This window comes from Manis pentadactyla, chromosome 5, assembly GCF_030020395.1.
Source record: "Manis pentadactyla isolate mManPen7 chromosome 5, mManPen7.hap1, whole genome shotgun sequence".
Taxonomy (NCBI): Eukaryota; Metazoa; Chordata; class Mammalia; order Pholidota; family Manidae; genus Manis; species Manis pentadactyla.
Window position 1 is genome coordinate 38,441,078 of NC_080023.1, and position 15,466 is coordinate 38,456,543.

Below are 15,466 nucleotides of genomic sequence, written 5' to 3' on the forward strand. Positions count from 1 at the left end.
GGGCCACGTGGGAGTGGGAATGAATGGCAAGATGTTTATCACAGTGAGGGTCTTCAGAGATGTGTTGCCACCCAGCTAGTTAGGGTGCCTGAAGTTCCCCAGGATTCCCAGCTGCTGGGATGATTCCATCCAGCTGTGAGGTCCTTGTCCCTTTAAGACTTTCAAAAAGCACTTGCTTTTCTTTTTTCCTGGGGGAGCTGGCTGCAGGGACCTGCTAGCAGATTTTACTTTTCTGTTTCACTAATATCCAGCACACCATGCAATGTGTGTCTGCACTCCCGGTGCAAATTAGTAGGGCTGGTTATTCAGCCGTCCTGCACTCCCTCTCCCTCCCTGCTCTGACTCCTTTCCTCTGGCTGGTGAGCTGGGGTGGGGGGGTCACTCGGGTCCTGCTGGGCCGCAGCTTGTATCTTACCCGCTTCGTGAGAAGCTGTGTTCTCGCAGATGTAGATGTAGCCTGGCTGTTCTACTGTATCCTCTGGTCTCTCTGTTAGGCATAGTTTTATTGGTTGCATTTTTAAAAAATATATATGGTTTTGGGAGGAGATTTCTGCTGTCCTACTCATGCCGCCATCTTCCCCAAATCCCTGACATTGAAACATTTGTAACCAGCAGTCATCACTTTCTCAATCTAAAATAAATCTCAATTTTTATGAACTTGTTACAGCAATCACAACATTTAGGATACTTTGCTTTTGATATAAGTATCAAAGTCCCTGTTGGCTAATACATATGCTAGAGTTTGACCTATAGCTTAGTGGATTCAAGTAAAATCTAACTTGATCACTGATTTTTTTTTCTTGTAAATAAGTCTTGAATGAAGTAATATTAATCTATGTACTAAAAATGTGTGTCAATATTGTGAGGTTGCTACTTTAACATGTCATAACTCAGCAATAGTTAAGCAGGAATACTAACTCTAGTTAACTCTAAAATGTAACGTGTCTTTGTATATTATCCTAGCTGCATAAAATGGGGAAATCTTCGTTCTAAATATATTATATGCTTATTTTGTAAATACCTAGTGTGTGCCAGACTTCACACTAAATGCTAAAAAAGGAAGAAACAAAACTGGCTCCTAGGGAAAGGCCTATGCTCTTTGCTAAGCAAAATAAACAATTCAAGATGTTGAAAAGAATTAAACCTGTCATACCATAGACTGAATAGTTTTATTCAATTAATATGTTTATTGAATGATTAATACAAAATATGATATTGCTTTGCTAACATATTAGGTCCTTGTATTGACATTCAGTAAGAAAGGAATAGTAACATTTCAGCATGAGGCAAGCTTGGCTTAAATATTTGAGAAAAGTGTTTGCACTAGCAGAGGAGAATATGAAGGCAAAGAAAATGGAAAGAGAGATGAGAGAGTTATAAACTTTGTTTAGAGGTTTAGTGGTGGCCCCACACCTGCAGTGAATATCACCTGAAAGCCAAATGCTGAAAACTGGGCAAACCTTGCTCAAGCATGTTTCTAACTAGTTCAAGAAACACAAGGCATACAGATGGATGATTATAGATTAGATATAGGTAGATATAGATACAGATATAGATGCTATAGATATAGATAAAGTTACTATAGATACAGATATAGACATATATATATATATATATATATATATATATATATATACACACACACACACATACACAGAGAGAGAGAAGTGCAACATAGGAGGATTGTTAGGCACTCTAACAAAACAATGAAATATATAGAGTTTTAAGCAATAGCAGTGAGGCTGGAAAACATCTATGCTTCAGAGAGTTATAGGTATTAGAGAGGAGAGGACAGGGTGTAAACATTGCCTCATCAAACTGTGTCAAATTTCATTGGATCATTCATCCATTAATTACCACTTACTGAGCATGTACTTTTGTGCCAAACACAGAATCTATAATAATGCAGTATATATTTCTCATCTTACATAAACTCAGAGTTTGGGGAGATGGAGATTTGGAAAACTAATATATTAATTCAATGCAGTAAGGAAGTGCCATGAAAAGGGGAAGTATGGGTTGCTAAAAGGACAGAATAAGTCTTGCAACTCAGGATTTGGGAAACATGGAAAGTTTTTCCAGGGGAAGGGACATCTACATCAGGACTTCACTTAAGAGTAATAAGCCCAGAGATGAGCAGCTCATGTTCTAAATAGAACTAAATCTGTAAATAAGGGTACATATTATAAGAAGAGAATTTAGGTCATTTGAAGATCTGTATGAAATTCAGTACAATTTGTTTGCATTGTTTCACTTATTTTTAACCACAAATACATTAGAAATAGAAGATGGATAGATGAGCAATAATAGATATTATCCTCATTTTACAGATGATGGAAACAAGGTTTAGAGTAATTTGAAGTAAGTTCTCCAAGTTATCTAGAAAATATCAGAGCCAAGATTTGAACACAAGCCATCAAGACTTAGAAAACCTGAGTTCCTAAGAATGCTACTATTTTCTCAACATAGAAACCTTCATTATACAATTATTCCAAAAATCCAAATTTAGATGACCATATACCAATTTCACAATATCATTTGTACATGTTACCCTATAAAGAGTTTTCAAATTTTTTTAAGGTCATTGGGGAAATATTTAAAGATTCTAGACTAGAAATTGCTAAGCAATTCCAAAAGATCACATGGACATAGTTTAAAGAAACATACTTGCCAGGGGAAAATTGGAAACCAAACAGACGATTAGCAAATTGTTTTAGAAATCCAAGTGACAGAAGAAGGGCTGGTACTGAAGAAAGGAAGACACAAAAATTATAAAATAAAAGTTTATATATGATTTTGGAAAAGAAAAATGGTTTTTCTTTATACACAAAAAAATGATATAAAGTTGGGAAAATAAAGAGACTGCATTAAGAATACACTTACATGTTAGTCAAAGAAGTATGAAATTCAACATTTATGTAAGAGGATCCATAATTTGTTGTTAAATAAAGAAACAAATGTGCAATGTGTTTAACAAAAATTAACTTAGGAGTTGCAATTTGGGTTGGAAAGAGGACCACTGACCTCCATAGTTGAATGTAATTCAGGCCATACAGAAACCTTCCTAGTACAATATAATAAAAATATTAAGTAATTAAAATTATGTTTTTCACAAGTCACTGAGCTCTTGGGGAAGAAGTATAGAAGTTCCTCAGGGATGAGAAATGTTAAAACATACATACAGAAAAGTAATGGCCTTTCCTTCAGTGAATAATGGGTTTATAAGAAATCTCTCTACCTTCCCTTCAAATTTGTTGTGAACCTAAAACAGCTCTAAAAATTTAAGTCTTTAAAAAAATAATATAATAAATAAAGATGAAAATATGTTGCATATTGTAAATTGTTATATATAAATGCATATACATATGGATTGGTACACTTGGTACATAGGTATATAAATTGGTATATTTATAATCCATAAAAAATGGCCACAAAGAAAACTAAGAAATAGGATCAAACTAAACATCAATAACAAAATCAGAAATAAAATCATCTCCCCCAGATATTTAAAAACAGCAAGAAAAATGTAAATGCAAATCAATGTTGCTAAATCTCCAGAAGTCAAAAATAATATTTAAAAAAGAGTCTGAATTTGCTGGATAATGCTAAAGAAGTGTTGACATGAAAATTCAGTTTTAAATACCTGTATCAACAGGAATTAATAAAGATCATTCATGTGCTGTGCTGATGACACTCAAATTTTATGTCTAGCCCAAACCTGTTGCTGGACCTTTAGACATGTACTAGTCAGTGTGGACACAGCATATTCACACTGATGATTAAATCTCCCAGTCTCAACACCGCTGTAACTGAGATCAGTGATAACCCTCCCTCTCTATCCGAGTGCCTCCTGCAGCCTTTCCTGTCTTCAGCAGTACAACTGAGATGCCGTTTCTTCTGGTTGCTCAGGCCTTGAATCCTTTCTCACATGCTACATCTGCTGGCAAATTCTGTGGGCTCTGCTCAAACATATCCACGTTTGACCTCTTCTCAGTACCAGTGCTGTTATACTTTTGATCAAAATGAACATATATTCTTGTGTGGATTTTCACATGGCCTCCTAACTGGTCTTTTTGTTTCTGCCTTGGTCTAAGCCTACACCCAGGACAGGTGCAGAGTGATTCTGTTACAGTGTAAAACTGATTATGTCTCTCCTCTTCTCAAAGTCCTCCGAAGTCTTCAAAGTAAACGCCAGTCTCTATTAGCCCACATGATGTGGTTACTGTCACCCTTTGATTCCAGTCCTCTCCGTGCCTTCTCACTCTGCTTCGTCCACATCCCTGTCCTTGTCAGCTCCGGTCAGGGCAGAGGCACACTTGCCCCAGGACTTTGCATTTACTCTTTTCTATTTCCCTATATTTCCATGACTAATTCACTCCTTCATTTCAGGTCTTTAGTCAAAAGTCACTTTCTCGGTGAAGTCTTCTCTGGCAACCTTAAGTAAACCTATTAAATCCTCTTTATTTCATCTGCATCTTTTTTCTAGCATGTATCATTAAGTATTATTGACACAGCTGACTGATGGTCTTTGCTCATTGATCCTCTCTACAATTCTTACACTAGAATGTATGCTCCTTGACGTCAGGGGATTTTTGTCTTGTTCTCTCCACTGTTGTATCTCTAGCACTTAAAACACTGTTGGCACATAATATATGCTAAATGGGTATTTATTAAATAAGTACATGAATGAATTCAGTGTATATATAAATTTCAAAAACAAGTGAGAGTGAAGCATTTAATGTTTAGAGATAACTAAGAATATGGCTTAATCAAAGATATACAATATATCCTTAACAAATATCATGGCAGTGGCTACCACTGCAAATGGGATGAAGAATGTAGTCAGGAAGTTCAAAGGTGCTTCAAAGATATTAGTAATGGCCTTTGATTAGGATGGGTAGTGGGTCCTAGGTGTTCATTGTTATTTGTACTGTATAAATACATTTTAATTTTAAAATATATTATGATAATAGAGTAAAAGGGAGGAGGCATAGTGCAGGAAAAGAGATCCAATAAGAGATCATTTTAATATCAGCACATCCTCCCCATATGCATGGGACAATGAACTGCACAGTGTAAGTCAATTCTTAGTAATATCTGCATTGGGCAAAGAAAATCTGAAAGGAAAAATACATTCCTATGGCTTAAAAATGAAATCATATGTAGATTGTATAAACCACATTCAATAAGTAAACAAACAAATACACAGGTAGATATATCTGTTTATGTATTTTTTAAGATATCCACACATATCCACCCCACTAAAAGCCAAACATTTCTGAAGAACAAACCATGCATAAGGAGTTAAGAAAAAGATTTTCCCTATAAACATGTATATAGATCAAAGTCTAAGAAGCAACATGGCATGTGTTTTAATGTACTAAAATAAATCCACTTAGTTACTTGGTAAATAACACACTTCATAAACCTATTTCCTCTTCAGAAAATCACTGAAGGTAAGATAATTTAGACCTAATGTTTCCAAAATAAGTAACTTAAATTGTACAAAGAATTAAAATATTAAATCTAATTAAGTAACGACACATTTACAAATGCTCTATAATACTACAATGAGTTTCAGAGTTCTGGTTTGTGTTAATATCTTCGAGTGCTTATTCTTTATACAAATCACAACTAAATAGATTTCAAGAGAAACATTTGATGGTGTGATTTATGTAAATTACTTGATTCAGTTTCAATTAAGTTGCTTCAGTAATTTAGGCAGCTAATTTGATTAGCTGAAAATGTTTTCCTTCACTAGGATTTATGAAAACTTTAAATTAATTCCCTGTTGTAAAATGACTTTATTGATTGGTAGAATGCCATGAGGCATTTCTTCAATTTTTAACAAGATTCATGTTTTGTGTGCTTTAGACTCAAGTCATGTATTATATGACTGAAGCTCTTGACATTCTCTATATACATTATATGTTTATGAATCACATGTTATGACAGAAATTGTAGCAATAGAGTCATAATGCATGACAAAAAGGCTTTCTTTCACCTTTGGTTGAAAAATTGAATTAGATCTATTATATCTAAAATAAAAAAGGAAATAAAACTTTTTATTCTTAACTTATGGATCATATTTATACTTACTCAACATTTTTGGTAACCATTGATAGTCTTTTAAAAAAGAAAAATGGGTAACAAAAGAACTCCAGCTTGGCTTTCCTTGTTTGTTTGTTTGTTTTAATTTAATTTAATTTATTTATTTATTTTTACTTAGGTTTACTAGGCTCTCCCCTACCCCAAGTTCCCCCCACAAACCCCATTACAGTCACTGTCCATCAGCATAGTAAGATGTTGTGGAATCACCACTTGTCTTCTCTGTGTTGCAAAGCCCTCCCCTTTCCCCCACCCCCCACATTATACATTCTAATCATAATACCCCTTTTCTTCTTCCACGCCCTTATCACTCCCTACCCTCCCATTCTCCCCAGTCTCTTTCCCTTTCATAACTGTTAGTCCATTCTTGGGTTCTGTGATTCTGCTGCTGTTTTGTTCCTTTAGTTTTTCTTTTGTTCTTATACTCCACATATGAGTGAAATCATTTGCTATTTGTTTTTCTCCGCTTGGCTTATTTCACTGAGCATAAAAACCTCTAGCTCCATCCATGTTGTTGCAAATGGTAGGATTTGTTTTCTTCTTATGGCTGAATAATACTCCATTGTGTATATATACCACATCTTCTTTATCCATTCATCTACTGATGGACACTTAGGTTGCTTCCATTTCTTGGCTATTGTAAATAGTGCTGCAATAAACATAGGGGCGCATCTGTCTTTTTCAAACTGGAGTGCTGCATTCTTAGGGTAAATTCCTGGAAGTGGAATTCCTGGGTCAAATGGTATTTCTATTTTGAGCATTTTGAGGAACCTCCATACTGCTTTCCACAATGGTTGAACTAATTTACATTCCCACCAGTAGTGTAGGAGGGTTCCCCTTTCTCCACAACCTCGCCAACATTTGTTGTTGTTTGTCTTTTGGATGGTGGCCATCCTTACTGGTGTGAGGTGATATCCCATTGTGGTTTTAATTTGCATTTCTCTGATAACTAGTTATGTGGAGCATCTTTTCATGTGTCTGTTGGTCATATGAGTTTCTTCTTTGAAGAACTGTCTGTTCAGCTCCTCTGCCCATTTTTTAATTGGATTATTTGCTTTTTGTTTGTTGAGGAGCGTGAGCTCTTTATATATTTGGGATGTCAAGCCTTTATCTATTCTGTCATTTACGAAAATATTCTCCCATACTGTAGGGTACCTTTTTGTTCTATTGATGGTGTCCTTTGCTGTACAGAAGTTTTTCAGCTTGATATAGGTTTCATGACTTACATTCAGGTCTTTGATTCATTTCGAATTTACTTTTGTGTATGGGGTTAGACAGTGATTCAGTTTCATTCTCTTACATGTAGCTGTCCAGTTCTGCCAGCACCATCTGTTGAAGAGACTGTCATTTTCCCATTGTATGTCCATGGCTCCTTTATTGAATGTTAATTGACCATATATGTTTGGGTTTATGTCTGGAGTCTCTAATATGTTCCACTGGTCTGTGGCTCTGTTCTTGTGCCAGTACCAAATTGTCTTGATTACTATGGCATTGTAGTAGAGCTTGAAGTTGGGGAGTGAGATCCCCTCCACTTTATTCTTCTTTCTCAGGATTGCTTTGGCTATTCGGGGTCTTTGGTGTTTCCATATGAATTTTTGAACTATTTGTCTATTTGTTTCAGTTCCTTGAAGAATGTTGTTGGTAATTTGATAGGGATTGCATCAAATCTGTATATTGCTTTGAGCAGGATGGCCATTTTGACGATATTAATTCTTCCTAGCCAAGAGCATGGGATGAGTTTCCATTTGTTAGTGTCCTCTTTAACTTGTCTTAAGAGTGTCTTATGGTTTTCAGGGCATAGGTATTTCACTTCTTTGGTTAGATTTATTCCTAGGTATTTTATTCTTTTTGATGCAATTGTGAATGGAATTGTTTTCGTGATTTCTCTTTCTATTGGCTCATTGTTAGTGTATAGGAAAATCACAGATTTCTGTGTGTTAATTTTGCATCCTGCAACTTTGCTCTATTCTGATATCAGTTCTAGTAGTTTTGGAGTGGAGTCTTTAGGGTTTTTTATGTACAATATCATGTCATCTGCAAATAGTGACAGTTTAACTTCTTCTTTACCAGCCTGGATTCCTTGTATTTCTTTGTTTTGTCTAATGGCTGTGGCTAGGACCTCCAGTACTATGTTAAATAACAGTGGGGAGTGTGGGCATCCCTCCCTTTTTCCCGATCTCAGATGAAAAGCTTTCATCTTCTCGCTGTTCAGTATGATGTTGGCTGTGGGTTTATCATATATGGCCTTTTTATGTGGAGGTACTTGCCCTCTATACCTATTTTTCTGAGAGTTTTTATCATGAATGGATGTTGAATTTTGTCGAATGCTTTTTCAGCATCTATGGAGATGATCATGTGGTTTTTGTCCTTCTTTTTGTTGATGTGGTGGATGATGCTGATGGATTTTCTAATGTTGTACCATCCTTGCATCCCTGGGATGAATCCCACTTGGTCGTGGTGTATGATCCTTTTGATATATTTCTGAATTCGGTTTGCTAATATTTTATTGAGTATTTTTGCATCTATGTTCATCAGGGATATTGGTCTGTAATTTTCTTTTTTGGTGGGGTCTTTGCCTGGTTTTGGTATTAGGGTGATGTTGACTTCATAGAATGAGATTGGGTGTATTCCCTCCTCTTCTATTTTTTGGAAATCTTTAAGGAGAATGGGTATTATGTCTTCTCTGTATGTCTGATAAAATTCCGAGGTGAATCCATCTGGCCCAGGGGTTTTGTTCTTGGGTAGTTTTTTGATTACTGCTTCAATTTCTTTGCTGATAATTGGTTAGTTTAGATTTTGTGTTTCTTCCTTGGTCAGTCTTGGAAGGTTGTATCTTTCTAGGAAGTTGTCCATTTCTTCTAGGTTTTCCAGCTTCTTAGCACATAGGTTTTCACAGTAGTCTCTAATAATTCTTTGTATTTCTGTAGGGTCCATCGTGATGTTTCCTTTCTCATTTCTGATTCAGTTGATGTGTGTTGGTTCTCTTTTACTCTTAATAAGTCTGGCTAGAGGCTTATCTATTTTGTTTATTTTCTCAAAGAACCAGCTCTTGGTTTCATCTATTTTTTCTATTGTTCTATTCTTCTCAATTTTATTTATTTATTCTCTGATCTTTATTATGTCCCTCCTTTTGCTGACTTTAGGCCTCATTTATTCTTCTTTTTCCAATTTTGATAACTGTGACATTAGACTATTCATTTGGGTCTGTTCTTCCTTCTTTAAATATGCCTGGATTGCTATATACATTCCTCTTAAGACTGCTTTCACTGCGTCCCACAGAAGTTGGGGCTTTGTGTTGTTGTTGTCATTTATTTCCATATATTGCTGGATCTCCATTTTAATTTGGTAGTTGATCCATTGACTATTTAGAAGCATGTTGTTAAGCCTCCATGTGTTTGTGAGTCTTTTTGCTTTCTTCGTACAATTTATTTCTAGTTTTGTACCTTTGTGGTCTGAAAAGTTGGTTGGTAGGATTTCAATCTTTTGGAATTTACTGAGGCTCTTTTTGTGGCCTAGTATGTGGTCTATTCTGGAGACTGTTCCATGTGCACTTGAGAAGAATGTGTATCCTGTTTCTTTTGGGTGTGGAGTTCTATAGATATCTATTAGGTCCATCTGTTCTAGTGTGTTGTTCAGTGCCTCTGTGTCCTTACTTATTTTCTGTCTGGTGGATCTGTCCTTTGGAGTGAATGGTGTGTTGAAGTCTCCTAAAATGAATGCATTGCAGTCTATTTCCTCCTTTAGTTCTCTTAGTATTTGTTTCACATATGCTAGTGCTCCTGTGTTGAGTGCATATATATTTATAATGGTTATTTCCTCTTGTTGGACTGAACCCTTTATCATTATGTAATATCCTTCTTTATCTCTTGTTACTTTCTTTGTTTTGAAGTCTATGTTGTCTGATACTAGTACTGCAACACCTGCTTTTTTCTCCCTTTTGTTTGCATGAAATATCTTTTTCCATCCTTTGACTTTCAGTCTGTGCATGTCTTTGGGTTTGAGGTGAGTCTCTTCTAAGCAGCACGTAGATGGGTCTTGTTTTTTTATCCATTCAGTGACTCGATGTCTTTTGGCTGGTGCATTAAGTCCATTTACATTTAGGGTGATTATCGATAGGTATGTACTTATTGCCATTTCAGGCTTTAGACTCATGGTTATCAAAGTTTCCAGGTTACTTTCCATACTATCTAAGAGTCTAACGTAACTCACTTAGTATGCTGTTACAAACACAATCTAAGGGTTGTTTTCTAGTTCTCCTCCTTTTTCTTCCTCCTTCATTCTTTATATATTAGGTATGAGATTCTATACTTTGTCTCTATCCCTTGATTGGCTTTGGGGATAGTCAATTTAGTTTTGCATTTGCCTCGCAATCAGCTGCTCCACCTTCCCTACCATGATTTTACTGCCTCTGGTGACAGCTATCCAACCCTAGCAACACTTCCATCTATAGCAGTCCCTCCAAAATAGACTGCAGAGATTGTTTGTGGGAGGTAAACTCTCTCAGCTTTTGCTTATCTGAAAATTGTTTAATTCCTCCTTCAAATTTAAATGATAATCTCACCAGATAAAGTAATCTTGGTTCCAGGCCCTTCTGCTTCATGGCATTTAATACATTATGCCACTCCCTTCTGGCCTGTAAGGTTTCTGCTGAGAAGTCTGTTGTTAGTCTGATGGGTTTTCCTTTGTATGTGATCTTATTTCTGCCTCTGGCTGCTTTTAACAGTCTGCCCTTATCCTTGATCTTTCCCATTTTAATTACTGTGTGTCTTGGTGTTGTCTTCCTTGGGTACCTTGTGTTGGGGGATCTGTGAATCTTCATGGCCTGAGAGACTATCTCCTTCCCCACATTGGGGAAGTTTTCAGCAACTACCTCCTAAAAGACACTTTCTATCCCTTTCTCTCTCTCTTCTTCTTCTGGTATTCCTATAATGCGAATCTGTTCCTCTTTGATTGGTCACACAGTTCTCTCAATATTCTTTCATTTTTAGAGATCCTTTTTTCTCTCTGTGCCTCAGCTTCTTTGTATTCCTCTTCTCTAGTTTCTATTTCATTTATTGTCTCCTCCACCATCTCCAACCTGCTTTTAATACCCTCCATCGTGTTCTTTAACGATTGGATTTCTGACCTGAACTCATTCCTGAGTTCTTGGATGTCTTTCCTTACCTCCATTAGGATGTTGATGGTTTTTATTTTGAATTCCCTTTCAGGAAGAGTCATGAGGTCCATATCATTTAAATCTTTCTCGGGAGTTGTATTAATAATTTTACTCTGGACCATGTTCCTTTGGTGTTTCGTGTTTGTATATGGCGCCCTCTAGTGTCCAGAAGCTGTAGTCTCTTGGGCTGCTGAGCCCCTGAAGCAATGTCAGTGGTCACAGGGGAGCAGTACTGGGGGGAGAAAAGAGCTGTTCCCCTCCTCCTGCCTCCTGTGCCTGTCTCCACTGCCTGAGCCAGTGGGCTGGGCACACAGGTATAAGTTTTTGTCCCAGAGCAGCTGGATATGGATCCCTGCTTTCCACAAGCAGCCAGAATCCCAGTCTCCCCAGGAACTCTGCCTCTATTAACTTTCCAACCCAATAGTCATGCGAGTCTCATGAAAGCACCATGAAATGTAGGTTTGTGCTCCCAGCGCAGATCTCCAGAGCTAGGTATTCAGCAGTCCCAAGCCTTCCACTCCCTCCTTGCTCCGTTTGTCTTCCTCCTTCCGGTGAGCTGGGGTGGAGGAGGGGCTCGGGTCCCGAGGAGCCACAGCTCTGGTATGTTACCCCATTCGCTGAGGTCTGCTCTTTTCTCCAGGTGTGTGCAGTCTGACGCATCCTCTTTCCTGTTGCTCTCTCAGGATTAGTTGTGCCAATTAAATTTTCTAATTGTATCCAGTTTTAGGAGGAAGCCTCTGTCTCTCATCTCACGCTGTCATCTTTAATTTCCTTGTTTTTTTAATGTGTTGAGTCTCTAAGATAAAAATCCAGCAACATATAGGAATGTATGGTTTCCACTGGACAAGACTTTTATTGCAAAGTGTGATTTGCATCCACAACGTTCTGATCAAGAGTTTTCAGTTCACAGATTGTCGGTTCTGTACTGTAGGTGTGTGTCACAAAGATGGGAAAAGAGGAGTAGCCTCTTGTCTGCTCACAAACTACACACCTCCTCACTGAAAGTCATTCTAAAGTGAGTTCAAAACAATTTTTTGAAAAGGCATAGTATTAATTGCTTTAATGAAGTAACATCGTTTTCACTTTTTTCCTGTATTCCATTTGCATTGTTTGTTTGTTTCTTTATTGTTTTACTTTTAATGGGAATGACAATGTCTTAACTTTATCCCCATCATGCTTGTCATGAACTCATTTCCATTATTGTCAATTCTCTGTAATGGATCATGTCTGAAATCCACAGAACTGATTTCTTTACAAGTCTCCAAGTGGTATAGAGCAAAGAGAAGGAAATAGTAGGTGGAGAGGAGAAACCTTAGGAGTTGTTTGAGGAAGTGACCCTCTCAGATAAATGATTCTGGCTTTCCTAGAAGCCCTCATCTTTGAAATACACAACCTTCCCAGCCAGTTGAAACAAATCAGAGAAAAAACAGCTTTGCGTTTCTCTGCTAGCACTTAAAGATTTTACTTTAAAAGGTAAACATGCTAGCTTATTGAGCAACTCATTAGGCAACTACTCTATAAGTTAATAACCACTTTTCCTGAGCTTATTCAAAATGACATTTTGAAATGTCTCTAAAGCATTTTGGCTAATTTCACGTATTTTTCAAATGGTCCTGGCCCCATTTGTCTGCTAAGAGTTTTAACCTAAGCTCTACCCAGTGCATAAAAGATTAATTTGTGCCTAATCATTTTTCTTATTGTTTAATCCTCTCTAGAAGGTCACTGTAATAACTCGTGCAAGGTACAACATAAAATAAATAATATTGAGAGGTTTTACATTCCATATTGTTTGATAACTTGCCAAAATGCAACTGCTATCAAAACAATTGCTATATACAATTTATTTAATTCAACTACTTCTCTGGACTGAGAGGATGGAGAAATAGCAGGGTAATTTTATAAAAAGTCAGAATTCAAAAGGACAAAGAAATATCAACTAAAGAAAATTTTGGAAATTATACACGCCTCATTCTCAGCAATTGGTATATGACTGGAGTTGGCTGTTTGTTCAAATGGTTGCAATTGTTTATGTTCACTGTATAGCAATGTGACTCCACAGCTCCTCACGTGAAGAGTAGAATCTGGTTTGATCATATGACATGCGTTGTCCAGCAAAGCGATGAGCCAGTCTGAGTGCAGGCTTCAAATGGCCTTGAAGGCTTCCCCTCATTTTCTTGGAACCTGATACTGACATGGAAAGATCCTAGCAGTCATGGTGGAGGATAAGAGCTTACATGAAGGAAAGCTAAGGTGCTTCAGAACAGGCAGAAAAAAACAAGATGCTGAGCTACATAGCTGATTTACACCTGTTCACGATGTTAAAGAAACCCTCGCCAAAACCACAAGACTTTCTCAACTGATCACAGCCTAAACCACCAATCCAAAGATCCATGAGCCATATATATGGTTGTTATTTTAAGTTACTAAGCTTTAAAGTGGTTTATTTATGAATGTAACTGATAGAGTATACAGGTGAATGTGGAAGAGACTGTTAGTTATCTATCCCAATATCTATAAACAATTTACACCTTGGTTCAAGAACTGTTATTTTTAGTAGGTAACTTATCACTCAAAATAGAAGACTACTTTTCCCAGACTCCACTGCATCTAGAGGTAACCATCTGATTAAATTCTATTCAATAAGATATAAAAGTAAAATTATAAGAAATATGCATGAAATTTACTTTAAGAAGAGTTTAAACTTTTTATTCCTCAATTTCTCTTTCTGTTTCCAAAAATAGGATTTTGATAGCTGGAATTCTAGGAGCTGTCCTTGACTATGAAATATTCCTGATGATGGAAATCATGTGCTGAGGAAAATGGAGGAATAAAATGAAGTTTAGATTCTTTATTTTATCTAGAACCCACCATGGCATCAGTGTCAATTCCAGACTTTTCATAAAATGGAAGTAAATTTGTAGTTTAATTACACTATTGCTAAAATTTTTCTTTTATGCAAGTAATTCCAATCCTAATACATTAACAAATATTAACTTGAATATCAATAATTAAAAGGCAAATAATGCAATGGAAAAAAGAAACTGGAAAGCATATCTCAAGACAATGCATAGAAAATAAACAAGCAGCTAATATATACACAGCAAAGATGTTTCACCTTACTTGTTCTCGGGGAAACAAAAATGCAACATTTGAACATTATTTTACACCCATTAGATTGGTGAATTTTTTTAGGTCTGATAATGTCAAGGATTTTTAAACTAGAGAATAAACAAAATTCTTAGATACTTCTTAAGGAATTGAAAGACTACTTTGTTCAGCAATTTGACAATATCTAATGAAATTGAAAAGATTCATTCCTTTCAGACTCCATAATTCCATTCCCAATAATATATTTCTACTAAATATCTTTGCACATCTAGCACCAAGATCTTATCTTCTAAATATGATTATTTAACAAAAGAAACCAGAATTCCCTGGAGAAGTTATAGCTTTCAGGGCTAGGACAGAGAAAACACAAGATGATCTTCCAGCAACTGTGGTACCAGAAAGTAAGGAAGTAATTAAAAAAAAAAGTTGCAACATTAAAAAAAAAAAGTAAAACTGAAACATATGTACTGATCTGAAAGAGCTCCAAATGGCCAAATAGCAATAATATTAAAATGCATGCAACCAAATAAATATCCAATACCCATTAGTCAATGCCAAAATAAATAAATAATAGAATAAAATAGAAGAAAGGACAACTTGTCATTTCAGAAGAATTTCAATGAATATAGAAGAATGAAAGAAATAGAAAATCATCATTAGAAACCACAGCAACAATTGTTGAAATCAAGATCCACTGATATGTGTTAAAAGAGTGGGTGAGAATTTGAGGAGAAATAGGATGTTCCAGAGTCTAAAAGTATCGCTCCCAAGAAATTTATTAATTATCAGGGAGTGTTGTAACTTCACAGTTGAGAAACCATACTGGAAAATCTCTAATTGTGGAACAACATGCTAAATTACTGGCAAGTAAACTAAAAATGTGTCCAGGTCACAAAAGACAAGAGTGAAAAATTGATACAGATTAAAAACTAAGGAGATATGAAAACAGTATAATAAGTGATCCTGAATGGAATGCTGGGGGGAAAAAAAAGGAAAATATAGAAATTTGGAGAAATTCAGTAGTTTGTTACAATTATGCTAATGTTACATTAGGAAAATATAGAAATTTGGAGAAATTCAGTAGTTTGTTACAAT